The sequence below is a fragment of the Macaca thibetana genome, chromosome 3 (assembly GCF_024542745.1).
Source record: "Macaca thibetana thibetana isolate TM-01 chromosome 3, ASM2454274v1, whole genome shotgun sequence".
NCBI classification, from domain to species: domain Eukaryota; kingdom Metazoa; phylum Chordata; class Mammalia; order Primates; family Cercopithecidae; genus Macaca; species Macaca thibetana.
In genome coordinates this window covers 165,585,400-165,598,895 of record NC_065580.1, presented here as the reverse complement: position 1 = coordinate 165,598,895, position 13,496 = coordinate 165,585,400, and the positions used below count along the sequence as shown (strand labels likewise).

The following is a 13,496-nucleotide window of genomic DNA, read 5'->3' as shown; positions in this document are numbered from 1 at the left end:
TTGAGCCTGATCCGAATGAAAGTGTTTTCACTGAATCCATCCGTAATATAGGGTCACTTTACAATGAGCAAACTGAGGCTTGGAGAGGTCAACTCTATTGTCCAAGTTCTCGAAAGTAGCTGAGTAGAAATTCCAACACAGGTCCACTTGCTCTTAAGTTCATGCTCCTTTCCCGGAGGATTCTGCTAGATACAGTAACTGCATTCTCTCTAAGGGAAGGTTTTTATAGCCGGACAGAATGAGGGGAAGAAAAGAAAAAAAATATGAAAATATGTAAAAAAGACGAATGAAAGAGGTAGGTTATGATACAGAAATGTGTGCCGGGGGCATCATTTTAACAAAGGTCAGGCCCTCTGAAACATAGCTCAGCAATCTTCTCCAGCCCACATCACACACAACCCTTAAATTATGGCAGCTACTCACCTGCCCGGTGCAAAAAGAATGTTTCTGTGCATAGTGTGTCCTATATATTATTTAATAAGATACAACAAGCCCAAACATTCTTCTTGCAAATTGCTCAGAGTGGTGCAGAAGCAAAGTTTTCATGCATAATTTTCTTTTCTAAGAATGTGAATACATTTATGTGCAGCAGACATTTGCTTTTAGTATACTTAATAATGCTGGAAATTCAGTATGTTTCTTTCCTTAAAAATCAACATGATACCTACAAAAAGTACTTCTGGAGGGGGATGGGGTGGGGAGGAGTACACCAGCAAAATTGTTTAGCTCTTTGTGTGTTTTTTTCCCACTACATTTACTTTAATAGCAAATCCTTGCAGTGGAGTTTCAATGCTATTCTGAGTCTTCTCGGAGCTTCCCATCTGGGTTCCAAATAATCACCATTTGCAACATTTGTAGGTGAGCAGACTGTTGGTTCACAATATAGAGAAAAGAAAGATTGTTCTTTTAATGTCATTCATGATGTGTGGGGGCAAAATAATTTATACAAAAATTCAGGAGTTCAATAGAGTACGCTTCATTTTTTTTGAGACAGAGTCTTGCCCTGTTGCCCAGGCTGGCATCCAGTGGCGCGATCTCGGCTCACTGCAACCTCCGCCTCCAGGGTTCAACCGATTCTCCTGCCTCAGCCTCCCAGGTAACTGGGATTTACAGGCATGCACCTCCACACCCAGCTAATTTTTTGTGTTTTTAGTAGAGATGGGGTTTCACCATGTTGTCCAGGCTGATCTCAAACTCCTGACCTCACGTAATCTGCCCGCCTCAGCCTCCCAAAGTGCTGAGATTATAGGCATGAGCCACTGTGCCCAGCACACTTTTTAAAAAAAGATTAAACAGGTGCTTTTGAAACAAAGATATTACTAGATGCTCCAGAGTGCCCATTCATTAAGTTAATGCAGTCAGAATGGACAACTTAACAGATTCTCAGAAATCCTAAAGGGAGTCTAAGATGTGATTCCTGCATAGTAGACAAACAGTACAACTACTACTAAAAATAATAATGTTTATGGAGAAATTATACTATGAATTTCACATATAAAAGCTCATTCAGTCTTCCCCAACAATCTAGAGAGAAAAATATCATTATTATCAGGACCATTTCTCACTTACAAATGAGAAAAGTGAGGCCAAGGAGGAGAGGTCTCCCATGTGACATTATTAACTAGTGGCCAGTCACACTGATCCCTGGCTAGGATTTTTTTTTTTTAAGCTTTACTATTACAGAAAATCAGAACATTCAGCAGATTTAAGCTCACTGATATTGGAGGTATCCTGAGAATAACTGTGGATAAATGATGATTGGCAGTAGGATGTATTATATAAAATGTTAGCAAGCCCACTAAACTCTTTGACCCTACTTAAGAAGAAGAAAAAGCGCCAACAAAGTCAAAGCATATAATGAAAAAGAAAGCAAATATTTCTTTAAATTGTTCCCCCTGCCCTAAATATATAGTAAAACAAGCAGCACATACATCAGTTTTTCTTAAACAGGGGCCCATATTTTTATTTCTCAACCTCAGTACACACACATAACAGCTTGGTTTATTTTCTATCCTATTCCAATATACTTTTTAGAAATATTTGCTACAAACCACTAAAATTATTTTATAAACTCCAAAAAGGTTTCAACCCTCAGTTGAAATGCGCTACCCAGACGGAAATTACAATTTTGCACATGGAGCTATTTGTATTTTTAAAACGTGCATGCTTGTAAAGGTAGGGATCACACAGACTTGCTAATTTCAGCACTTTTGCATAGGCCCTGGGAATCGACCCAGGACAAGAATGCTTAGCATAGGATCCCTGGAGGACTTTCAAAGGTATCTGAACCTTCTGGAATTGAGTGTAAAAATTATGTGAAGGGACATACCTGCATTTGTATAAAGAGTAGTTCCATGGCTTCTACCAGCTTTATAAAAGTGGGATCCATCCAAGTTTCAGGTATTTATTTAGTTAACTACTTTAATTTTTTGGTGAGTCACCAAACCTCCCATCAAAACCACATTTTGGTTAAATATAAATAAAATTAACATGCAATGAGGCTGGGCGTGGTGGCTCACGCCTGTAATCCCAGCACTTTGAGACGCCATGGCGGATGGATCACCTGAAGTCCGGGGTCGGAGACGAGCCTGACCAACATGGTGAAACGCCATCTCTACTAGCAGCACAGGGCCGGGCGTCGGGGCTCACGCCTGTAATCCCAGCACTTTGGGACGCTGAGGCGGGCAGATCACAAGGTCAGGAGATCGAGACCATCCTGGCTAACATGTTGAAACCCCATCTCTACTAAAAATACAAAAAATTAGCTGGGCGTGGTGGCAGGCGCCTGTAGTCCCCAGCTACTCGGGAGGCTGAGGCAGGAGAACGGCGTGAACCCGGGAGGCGGAGCTTGCAGTGAGCTGAGATCACGCCACTGCACTCCAGCCTGGCGACAGAGCAAGACTCCGTCTCAAAAAATAAACATGGGATGAGAGGAGATCATCCCAACCATGACGACCCTGAAATTGTGTCACAAAACAAAGAGTGGCAACACGGCCAACTGTCAATAACTTTCATTCGTTTCTTCATATTGAGTGCCTACCAAGGATGATCAACTGTATTAAGATTCTGGGTTAAACTGGAAAAGGAGGAAGTTACATGAGAGGTACCCTGATGTCCTCTGCAGTGTTCTAGTGTAATTACACTACAATTCTGAAATCCACAAAATTGAAGATTGTCACCTTTTCCTGCCTCCCACAGAGAACCTGACAGAATGCTCTGAAAGAGGATGAGTTTCAACCAAAAATCATATCGTTTTATCACTGTTTGTTCCCAATTAACAGCCAAAATATTTCAAGGAAAGGTTTATACTGATTGATTGAGACAATGGTGAGATGTAGCCACCCTCAGATGAAAAGGCATGAGTATTTTTCATAAAGGAGACTATTTTGCAAGGGCTAAATCAAAAACTGCATTTCCACTTGAAAGCCCATTAAAACACTAACAGTGCATTCTTCTCCTCACCCTATGGTTGGAGCATAATAAGCTCTCTGGCTAAGAAGTAATCAAGACTGTGTGGTTTGACCCTTATTGGATCTAAGGTGTTCTGAGTCAAGATAGGATTGTGTGATGGGCATGCCTGTGCCTCTTGTTTCCTTCCACATCAAGGATTCTCAACTACAGTAAACTTCCTGGCCTCTCTGACCCCTCAGGATGGCTCTGGGAAGGTGAGTCATTGATGTGAACAGAGGAGAGGGTTTGGGAGAATGACCCACACATGCCTAGATCAAGTCCTTCTTTTCCAGTTGCTTAGGAATCCAGGCCTCTGGGGAACTCAAGGTTGAACTGCCATGGATCACGAGGTAACTGGAGAGATCCTGCCCCCCAGGATGGAGGCCTGTTATCCAGTGCCAGGTCTACCTAGGTGGGTAAATCTACCTAACTCAAATGGCCAGGGATGTCCGGGAACCCTACATTGCTGTACCTCTGAGTCACAACCTCCAATCCTACATTTACCAATAATAAAGCTGAGCTTTTGGTCTCCACTTGCTGAACCCTTTGTTTGTCTCAGTTGGTCTAGAAATTAAGCAGGAAAAAGAGCTTCTCAAATCCCAATAAACTCTGTCCTCTCCATCTTCTCAGTTTCAAGTGGATTGACGACACTTAAACACTGCTTGGCGGGGCATGGTGGCTCATGCCTGTAATCCCAGCACTTTGGGAGGCCAAAGTGGGTGGATCACCTGAGGTCAGGAGTTCGAGACCACCCTGGCCAACACAGTGAAACCCAGTCTCTACTATAAATAAAAAAATCAGCCGGGCGTGGTGGCACGCACTTGTAGTCCCAGCTACTCGGGAAGCTGAGGCAGGAGAATCCCTAGAACCCAGGAGGCAGAGGGTATCGTGAGCCGACATCATGCCACTACATTCCAACCTGGGCAACAGAGTGAGACTCTATCTCAAAAAAAAAAAAACCCAAAAAACAAACAAACAAACAGAAAAACTCACCACTGCTTAACTCATCTGTGACTTTCCAATTTTAGAACAAAACCACATGTGCGTTTTGATGAGACAACTTGATGAGACAACTATAGGTCTTATTCATATTCTCAGGCAGCCCCAACACAGCAGAGAAGTTCCTAGAAATCAAAACATAACTAATGACCCAGCTCAGCAGGATTTCAAAAAGAAGATATTTTTCTTTAGGTTACTGCACAATCACAGAGGAACAGCAGCTTTGCAGAGGGAGTTAAACGGTAATTTGGGTACAGCTCCCAGGTCTAGGCAGAAAGAGGATCAAATTATTTTTTCTTTTTTGAGACAGTCTCAGTCTGTCACCTAGGTGGGAGTGCACTGGCACCATCTCAGCTCAATGCAACTTCCGCCTCCCAGGCTGAAGAGATTCTCCCACCCAAGGTTCCCGAGTAGCTGGGACCACAGGTGCATACCACTACACCTGGCTAATTTTTGTATTTTTTTGTAGAGACAGGAGACAGGGTTTCACCATGTCGGCCAGGCTGGTTTCGAACTCCTGAGCTTAAGTGATCTGCCCGCCTCAGCCTCCCAAAGTGCTGGGATTACAGGTGTGAGCCACCACGCCCAGCCAGAGGATCAAATTCTATCATTCAAAGTGAATTTCCAAAATAACAAATATCAAGGGTGAGTGTCCCAAGACATTCCCACAGGCTAATAAAAATTCAGAATGAATTACCAACAATTTGCTAGGCAGTCAAGAGACTCTCCTCTGCAGACAGAGCATCCAAGAACCCAAAACCTACTGGTTCCTACTTAGATTTTCTATTTACGAATCTGATTAGCAAAATCTGTCAATTTCATCATGGTAAGGTCAACAAAATTTACTACTCTGGAAATAGTTCTTTCTGGCTTTGAGTCTGGGAGGGGAAAAAAAATGGAAAGATTTCTGCACATAAATCTTCTTGGTGTTATTTTGCCTTTATCTTGATAATGTTACTAGAAAGATAAAATCTGATTCAGACTGGTTTCTCATTCAGGATGCTTCCTCCGTAACAAAACACTACAAGATGCCCTTCGAGTTGGTGGTTTTTGTTTTTGTTGTTTTTTACACAGACGGGGTCTCGCTCTGTCACTCAGGCTGAAGTGCAGTAGCGCAATCACAGCTCACTGCAACCTCGAACTCCTACGCTCCTGAGATCCTCCTGCCACAGCCTCCCAGCTGGCTACAATTACAGGCCTGTAACACCATACCCAGCTAAACTTCTGATTTTGAATCAAATTTTTTTTGTGTCTCCAGCGCATCACAACCGGGCCTCAGTTTCTACTCATGTGGCTTCCCATCATGAAGTACAGCATAAAGGTTGCCAGGCCTCTTGTTTCTGGAGCTTTAGTTTCCGCTATGCAACAGGCTAAACACCCATACAGTGACTAACCAGCCTTGGGAGGGGTGATCTGATTTAAAAAAAAAAAAAAAATACATGTTCCAAAGCTGCTCAGTTGGTATACAAGTGCATAGTTGAGTCCCCGTTTTCAATTATTTTGGGCATATACGTGGCAGTGGAATTGTGGGGTCACACAGAAATTCTATGTTTAACATTTTGAGGAAGCAGTAAATTGTTTTTCACAGTAGCTGTGCTATTTTATGTTCCCACCAACAATGCACAAGGGTTCCAATTTCTCCACATTCCTTCCAACACTTTATTATTTTCCATTTAAAAAATTTACTGTAACCTTTCTACTGTGCATAAGGTGGTACCTCAACATGGTTTTGATTTGCGGTTCCCTACAGATATTGAGCACCTTTGCATGCGCTGATTTGGCTACTTGTATATTTTCTTTGGAGAAGTGTCTATCCAAGTCCTATGCTTATTTTTTAAATTGCATGGTTTTTCGTTGTCGCTGAGTTGTTTCACAGTGTTTATAGCAGTATTATTCACAATAGCCAAAAAACTGAAAACCCAAATGCTCATTTACAGAAGAATAAACAAAACATATGTATATATACACCTATGCTTACATGCATATAAACATATATAAAAGATACATATATATAAAATCATCAACCCAAAACAGGAATGAAATTCTGACACACGCTACAACATGAATGAATCTTGAAAACATGATGCTAAGTATGATGTATGATTCCACTTATACAAGATACCTGGAATAGGCAAATTCATACACAGAAAGTAGAATGGAGGTTACCAGGGGCAGGGAGGTGGAGGATGAGAAATGGGAGCTATTGCTTGCTGGGTACATTTTCTGTTTGGGATGATGAAAAAGTTCTGGAAATAGATCATGGTAATGGTTGTGCAATTGTTCACTTAAAAATGGCTACAGTGGTAAATTTTATTATAGATATTTTATCAAAAGCAAAAAAGTCACTATGTACTTCTAAATATCATTAGTCAAAAAAAAAAATCCATAACATTAAAAAAAATAATGGCTTTGGTCAATGATGGTTGAGTCTAAGGTCTCCAAGGCAGGAATGAGCCAGAAAATGGCATTCAGGGTATGTGGTATCAGAAGCTTAGGACAACCCCAGGTGCACACTGACCAGTGAGCAATGGTCGGTGACTCCCTCTACCTCTCAGAGCCTCGCTAAATGTGGAATTGAAAAAAAGGAGAGCTGGGCTGGGCGCGGTGGCTCACGCCTGTAATCCCAGCACTTTGGGAGGCCGAAGAAGGCGGATCACTTGATGCTACAACTTCCAGACCAGCCTGGCCAACATGGTGAAACCCGTCTCCACGGAAACTACAATAATTAGCCAGCGTGGTGGCACGCACCTATAATCCTAGCTACTTGAGAGGCTGAGGCTGCAGAACTGCTTGAACCTGGGAGGTGGAGGCTGCAGTGAGCTGAGTTCATACCATTTCTCTCCAGCCTGGGTGACTGAGTGAGACTCTCTCTCAACAACAACAACAACAACAACAAACCAGACTGGGCGCAGTGGCTCATGCCTGCAATCCCAGCACTTTGGGAGGCTGAGGTGGGCGGATCACGAGGTCACGAGATCAAGACCAACCTGGCTAACACAACACAGTGAAACCCCGTCCCCACTAAAAATATAAAAAATTAGCCAGGTGTGGTGGCGGGCGCCTATAGTCCCAGCTACTCGGGAGGGTGAGGAAGGAGAATGGCGTGAACTCGGGAGGCGGAGCTTGCAGTGAGCCGAGATCATGCCACTATACTCCAGCCTGGGTGGCAGAGCGAGACTCTGTTTCAAAAAATAAAAATAAAATAAAATAAAAAAGGAGAGCTGGGTACAGTGGTGTGCACCTGTTGTCCCAGCTACTTGGGAGGCTGAGGCAAGAGGATCACCTGACTCCAGGAGTTTGAGGTTACAGTGAGCTATGATTGCACTACTGCGCTCCAGCCTGGGCCACAGAAAAAGGGGGGCTGAGGGGATGACCTGAGAGTTACGGGAGAGATAGAGGAAATTCCCTAAGTGATGTGCTCAGTGCAGGGACTGGCCAAAGAAGCCATTCAGCATCAGTAGACCTGCACGTCCGCCTCAGACTGAGGCTCCTCCACATAATCTGAGGCCAGTCCACACTGCCTTCTTAGAGTACATTATTGTCCATGCTCTTCTGTCTTTTTGCTTGTTTGTTTGTTTTTGAGACGGAGTTTCGCTCTTGTTGGCTAGGCTGGAGTGCAATGGCGCGATCTTGGCTCACTGCAACCTCCGCCTCCTGGGCAAAAAGCGATTCTCCTTCCTCAGCCTCCAGAGTAGCTGGGATAACAGGCGCGTGCCACCACACCCAGTTAATTTAGCATTTTTAGTAGAGACAGGGTTTTGTCATGTTGGCCAGGCTGGTCTCGAACTCCTGACCTCAGGTGATCCACCTGCCTCGGCCTCCCAAAGTGTTGGGATTACAAGCGTGAGCCACCGCGCCCAGCCTCTTCTGTGTTTTAAAAACAGTTCAGGAAAGAATTTTAAAAGCAGTAAAAATTGCTCCTTATGACATAAGAAGCCAAACGGATTGAAACTTTTAACCCTCCTCAACAGCCTTCAAAAACCATCTCAGGCTGGGCACCGTGGCTCACACCTGTAATCCCAGCACTTTGGGAGGTGGGCAGATCACCTGAGGTCAGGAGTTCAAGACCAGCCTGGCCAAAATGGTGAAACCCCATCTCTACTAAAAATACAAAAATTAGCCAAGTGTGGTGGCGGGCACCTGTAATCCCAGCTGCTCGTGAGGCTGAGAAACAAGAATCGTTTGAACCCAGGAGGTGAGCCAAGATCCTGCCACCAGCGTGAGACTCCATATCAAAAAAAAAAAAATCTCAGCAGAGGAAGAAATAAAAACCTAGAAAGAAATCATCTAACTAGGAATGGTGAATACCTTTGGTAGTTTTGATTGCCATCTTTTTGCTTAACCATATACTCGAGTGTTCCTATAATGAATGTGCATGGTTATCTAAGAATATCATATACAAAAAGGAAAGAAAATGCTAGCTTGGAGTCTAGCTTCTTCCAAGTCTCCTTGCTCCTTCTCCTCCCTGACCACAGTCTTCCCTGTCACTCTGTGTGTTGCATCTGCCTCATAATGATGGGGAGGACAATTCTAGCTCATATTCACAAAGGTGTACCTGTGGAGAGCGCTCCTCTAAGTCATGACACATGTCAATTCACGTCCTACTCACGATACCTCTGTGAGGGGGGTGCCATCATCTGCCATCTTATAGGGGAAGGAAATGAAGCCCTGAGAAAGGCAGCAACTTGTCCCCGGGCACCCTGCTCGCCTGTGACAGACCTGGCTTCAAATCCATACTGAATCCTGAACCCAGCCTCTTGGCCTCAACAACCTGGCGCCTCCCGTGGGTGTTTCTATTTTCACCACTGCCTGTCTCTGTGTCACAATGCATTGACTTTTCTGTCACCTCCGCCACACTGTGAAGCAGGGGCTGTGGCCCTACCCGGAATAGCTAACCCACAGTTTGTCCACTTAATTGAGCTACGGCTGAATATTAGGTCCCAAACGCAATGACATTTTAAACCTATCTACGCCTGCAATTGTATGTCTATTTCCACAAGGCGGTCAAGCAGCCACTGGTCACTTCAGCAAGGCAGGGCCCACTTCATGGTTTTCCCACGCAACTCCCGCAGGTGAGACAAAGCGCCCTTCAGGGAACTCGGTTCCTTGGTGGAGTCCATGGTAGAACACTGGTAGGTGCACTTCAGGGCTCCACAGGCAATGTAAAGAAAGATAAGAGGCCGGGAGCCATGGCTCATGCCTGTAATCCTGGTACTATGGGACACCGAGGCAGGTGGATCATGAGGTCAAGAGATCGAGACCATCCTGGCCAATATGATGAAACCCCGTCTCTACTAAAAATACAAAAATTAGCAGGTCATGGTGGCACCCACCTGTAGTCCCAGCTATTCGGGAGGCTGAGGCAGGAGAATGGCTTGAACCCAGGAGGTGGAGCTTGCAGTGAGCCAAGATCATGCCACTGCACTCCAGCCTGGGCAACAGAGGTAGACTTCATCTCAAAAAAAAAAAAAAGAAAAGAAAAAGTGCATAAAGCCATAAAAAACTGGTGCTAAGCCAGTCTGAAAAGACTACGCATTGCAGGATTCCAAGTACATGACATTCCAGAAAAAAACAAAACTATTCAGGGACATCAGTGGTAGGCCAGGCACAGTGGCTCATGCCTGTAATCCCAGCACTTTGGGAGGCCAACATGGGCAAATCGCTTCAGCCCTGGAGTTCAAGACCAACCTGGACGACAAGGTAAAACACCGTCTCTACAAAAAGTTTAAAAATTAGGCTGGGCATGATGGCTCATGCCTGTAACCCCAGCACTTTGGGAGGCCAAGGCGGGCGGATCACCTGAGATCAGGAGTTTGAGACCAGCCTGGCCAACATGACAAAACCCCGTCTCTACTAAAAATATAAAAATTACCTGGGCCTATAATCCCAGATACTTGGGAGGCTAAGGCAGGAGAATCGCTAGAGGCTGGGAGGCGGAGGTTGCAACAAAACGGGATTGCGTCATTGCACTCCAGTCTGGGTGACAGAGTGGGCCTCTGTCTCAAAAAAGAAAGAAACAAGAATTTAAAAATTAGCTGAGTGTGGTGGTGTGTGTTTGTAGTCCCAGCTACTCAGGTGGCTGAGGCGGGAGGATCACTGGAACCCAGGAGTTCAAGGCTACAGTCAGTTATGATCACACCACTGCATTCCAGCCTGGGCGACGGAGAAAGATCCTGTCTCCAAAAAAAAAAAATCAGCAACTTTCTGGAATTAGCAAGAAAGGGGAAGAATTGGTGGAGCACAAAGGATTTTAGGGCAGTGAAACTATTCTGAATGATACTGTAATGGTGGATACTGTAATGGCTGCTTGACCCCTTGGAAACAGAACTACAACTGCATGCATAGGTAAGTTTAATTCATTGTGTTCTAACATTCCACAGTAACTCAATTCAGTGGACAGACTGTGGGTGGATACCGTAAAGGAGAATCACTTGAACCCGGGAGGCGGAGGTTGCAGGGAGCTTAGATCACACCACTGCACTCCAGCCTGGGCAACGGAGAGAAACTCTGTCTCAAAAAAAAAAAAGGTAAAAAAAATTCAATTGGTGCCTGTTTATGGGCAGAGGGATGATGTCCATGATAGTGATAACAACAGTAATAGTAATTGACACTTGTAGAAGACCTAATGTAAGTCAGATGCTGAAGAACTTTCTTAATATTCTCACAATTCTATCAGGAAAGTACTTATCCCCATTTATATATGAAGAATCCAAAGCACAGAGAGCTTCGGTGACTTATCCAAGGCGAAACAGCCTATAAATGGTGGAGCTGGTGATTTGTATTCCCACGGTGCTGCTCTCAGCCATCTTTTCTGCCTGTGCCTTTCAGAAAGCTGCCTCGAGCCTACCTCCGAATTCTAGGATTCTATCCACAGGGCCCCTACATTGCCAAAAGCAAAGAGATTAACTGCCCAACTAGACTATGTGACATTCAGGCTGGAGACAAAGGTTTTGGCTTCACTTGGTTTCCAAATAACAAAGTCATTTCTTTGCTCCAATTATTAACCTATTTAAGAAATATGTTGGTCATGTTTCCCTGTACTGTACTGTCCCCAAAGTATAGGGAAATGGTGAATACCTACTCCACACCGGCATCCCTCGGTAGTACCACCAGGGTAAACAATGAATATACCAACACTATAATAATCAAATGAAAGATCAGAAGTGTTTTTTTACAGGCCAGGCACAATGGCTCACACCTGTAATCCCAGCACTTCGGGAGGCCGAGGCAGGCAGATCACTTGAGCCTAGGAGTTTGAGAGCAGCCTGGACAACATGGCAAGACCCCGTCTCCACACTCAAAAAAAAAAAAAATACAAAAATTAGCCAGGAATGGTGGTGTGTACCTGTAGTCCCACCTACTCGGGAGGCAGAGGTGGGAAGACCCCTTGAGCCCAGGAGGTTGAGGGTGCGGTAAGCTGTGATCAGTGATGGCCCTGCACTCTAGCCTGGGTGACAGAGGGAGGCCCTGTCTCAAAAAAAAAAAAAAGAAACAAGAAAAGTAGTTTTTACAGTTCCATACTACTAGAGAAGAATCATGGAAAGGTACATTCTCATAGAGTTATGTTTTCAGAATTTATTCAGAAGGAGCCAGGTGCAGTGGCTCACATCTGTAATCCAGCACTTTGTGAGGCGGAGGCAGGTGGATCACTTGAGATCAGAAGTTCGAGACCAGCCTGGCCACCATGGCAAAACCCTGTCTTTACTAAAAATAAAAAAACTAGCCAGGTGTAGTGGCGCTCGCCTGTAATCCCAGCTACTTGGGAGGCTGAGGCATGAGAAACACTTGAACCCCGGATGCAGAGGTTGCAGTGAGCCAAGATGGCACCTCTGCACTTCAGCCTAGGCAACAGAGCGACATTCTGCCTCAAAAAAAAAAAAAAAAAAAAAAGAATTTATTCAGAAGAATGTTCATCTAAAATAACATAAATATTCACCATGTATCTGGGGAAACAAATATGTTTCCACCTTTTAACTTATAAAGCTAGAAAGAAACCAGTCATCGGTGAGTTAAGAGGAATCACATGGAGGGGGCATTGAAGAACCCACACTTTTCAATATTTTTCCCCTTTACTGTTTACTTTCACATGCAACTGGGAATAAAAGCAGTAGATATGCTACACACTGGCATTTAGAAATTGTTTAAAATGGAGCTAAAGACTTCCCATTTAAAATTGAAGAAGAGCATCCCTTTGCAAACCAACCATGTATCTCACGCCCTCCAGACCCTCCAGACCCTGCCGAAGCCTCTGCTTTTCCACTGTCAAGCCGAGTCCCCCTGGAGAACAACTGCTGTGCATATGAACACCCTGACCCCAGCAAGACCCCCAACTCCCCTCCTACAGGTGAGCAGCTGGATTCCTCACCTATGAATGACATGACCATACCATTTCCTGATTTTATTTTGTTCCATTTTTCTTATAGAACGCCCCATTCTCTAGGAATGGAGTTGAGCAGCTGACACTCTGTCCTCTGATCAAAGTCACGGTCCTCTCCTGTCTTTCCGTTGTCCCAGCTCACCTGAGAGACTTTCTGGGAAGAGACTCAGAGGGAAAGGGATGTACCATGCCGTTCATGGAGAATTCCCAATGACCAGCTTGGAAGGCAGTTGAAATTTTCAAAGGAGCTTCCTGCCTATCTGCATACCAAACTAAAAAGATGGAAGGAAAACCAGACAGCTTTACCAGTTAACGACACCATCCTTCAGTGCATACCATCAGACTCCAAATAATCCATACTAAGTGGTAAAAGCCCATGAACTGGAAAGAAAGAAGGCTTCTGCAATGACAACACCAAAAAGATAGGGCAAGTCCCTAGTATCTCAGGGTATTCCCCACGCCCTGCAGATGTACATGGTCATACACTTCCCACCAGGTAATACTCGGGAAGTATTTAAGATGCTAGATGAAAGGCATTTGTTACCCAGGGGCAATCCCTCTAAGTTTCTTGCAGTGGTGATTAAAGCAATTGCCCTCCATCCCTTCCCTACCTTCCAGTGATGTGAGGTTTAATTAATATGCACTTGGGGTTTTAAGATCCCTAGATGAA

At 44.4% G+C, this 13,496-nt stretch overlaps 2 protein-coding genes across 31 annotated transcripts in view; one reads left to right on the top strand and one right to left on the bottom strand.

Annotated features, from left to right (window-relative positions):
* SOD1 (superoxide dismutase 1) overlaps positions 1 to 13,496 on the top strand; it is a 1,049,346-nt gene that overhangs the window by 692,494 nt on the left and 343,356 nt on the right. Inside the window, exon 1 of one of the 22 annotated variants that reach the window (XM_050786093.1) lies at positions 9,068 to 9,077. The exons of the other annotated variants lie outside the window; for them this stretch is intronic. The gene's annotated coding sequence lies outside the window, so the exon portion shown is untranslated. Of the gene's footprint in view, positions 1 to 9,067; positions 9,078 to 13,496 lie in introns of those variants that run through there. 22 annotated transcript variants of the gene reach the window in all.
* The window catches only part of TIAM1 (TIAM Rac1 associated GEF 1), a 1,375,699-nt gene that overhangs the window by 1,130,105 nt on the left and 232,098 nt on the right, over positions 1 to 13,496 (bottom strand). The gene's annotated exons all lie outside the window — the stretch shown is intronic.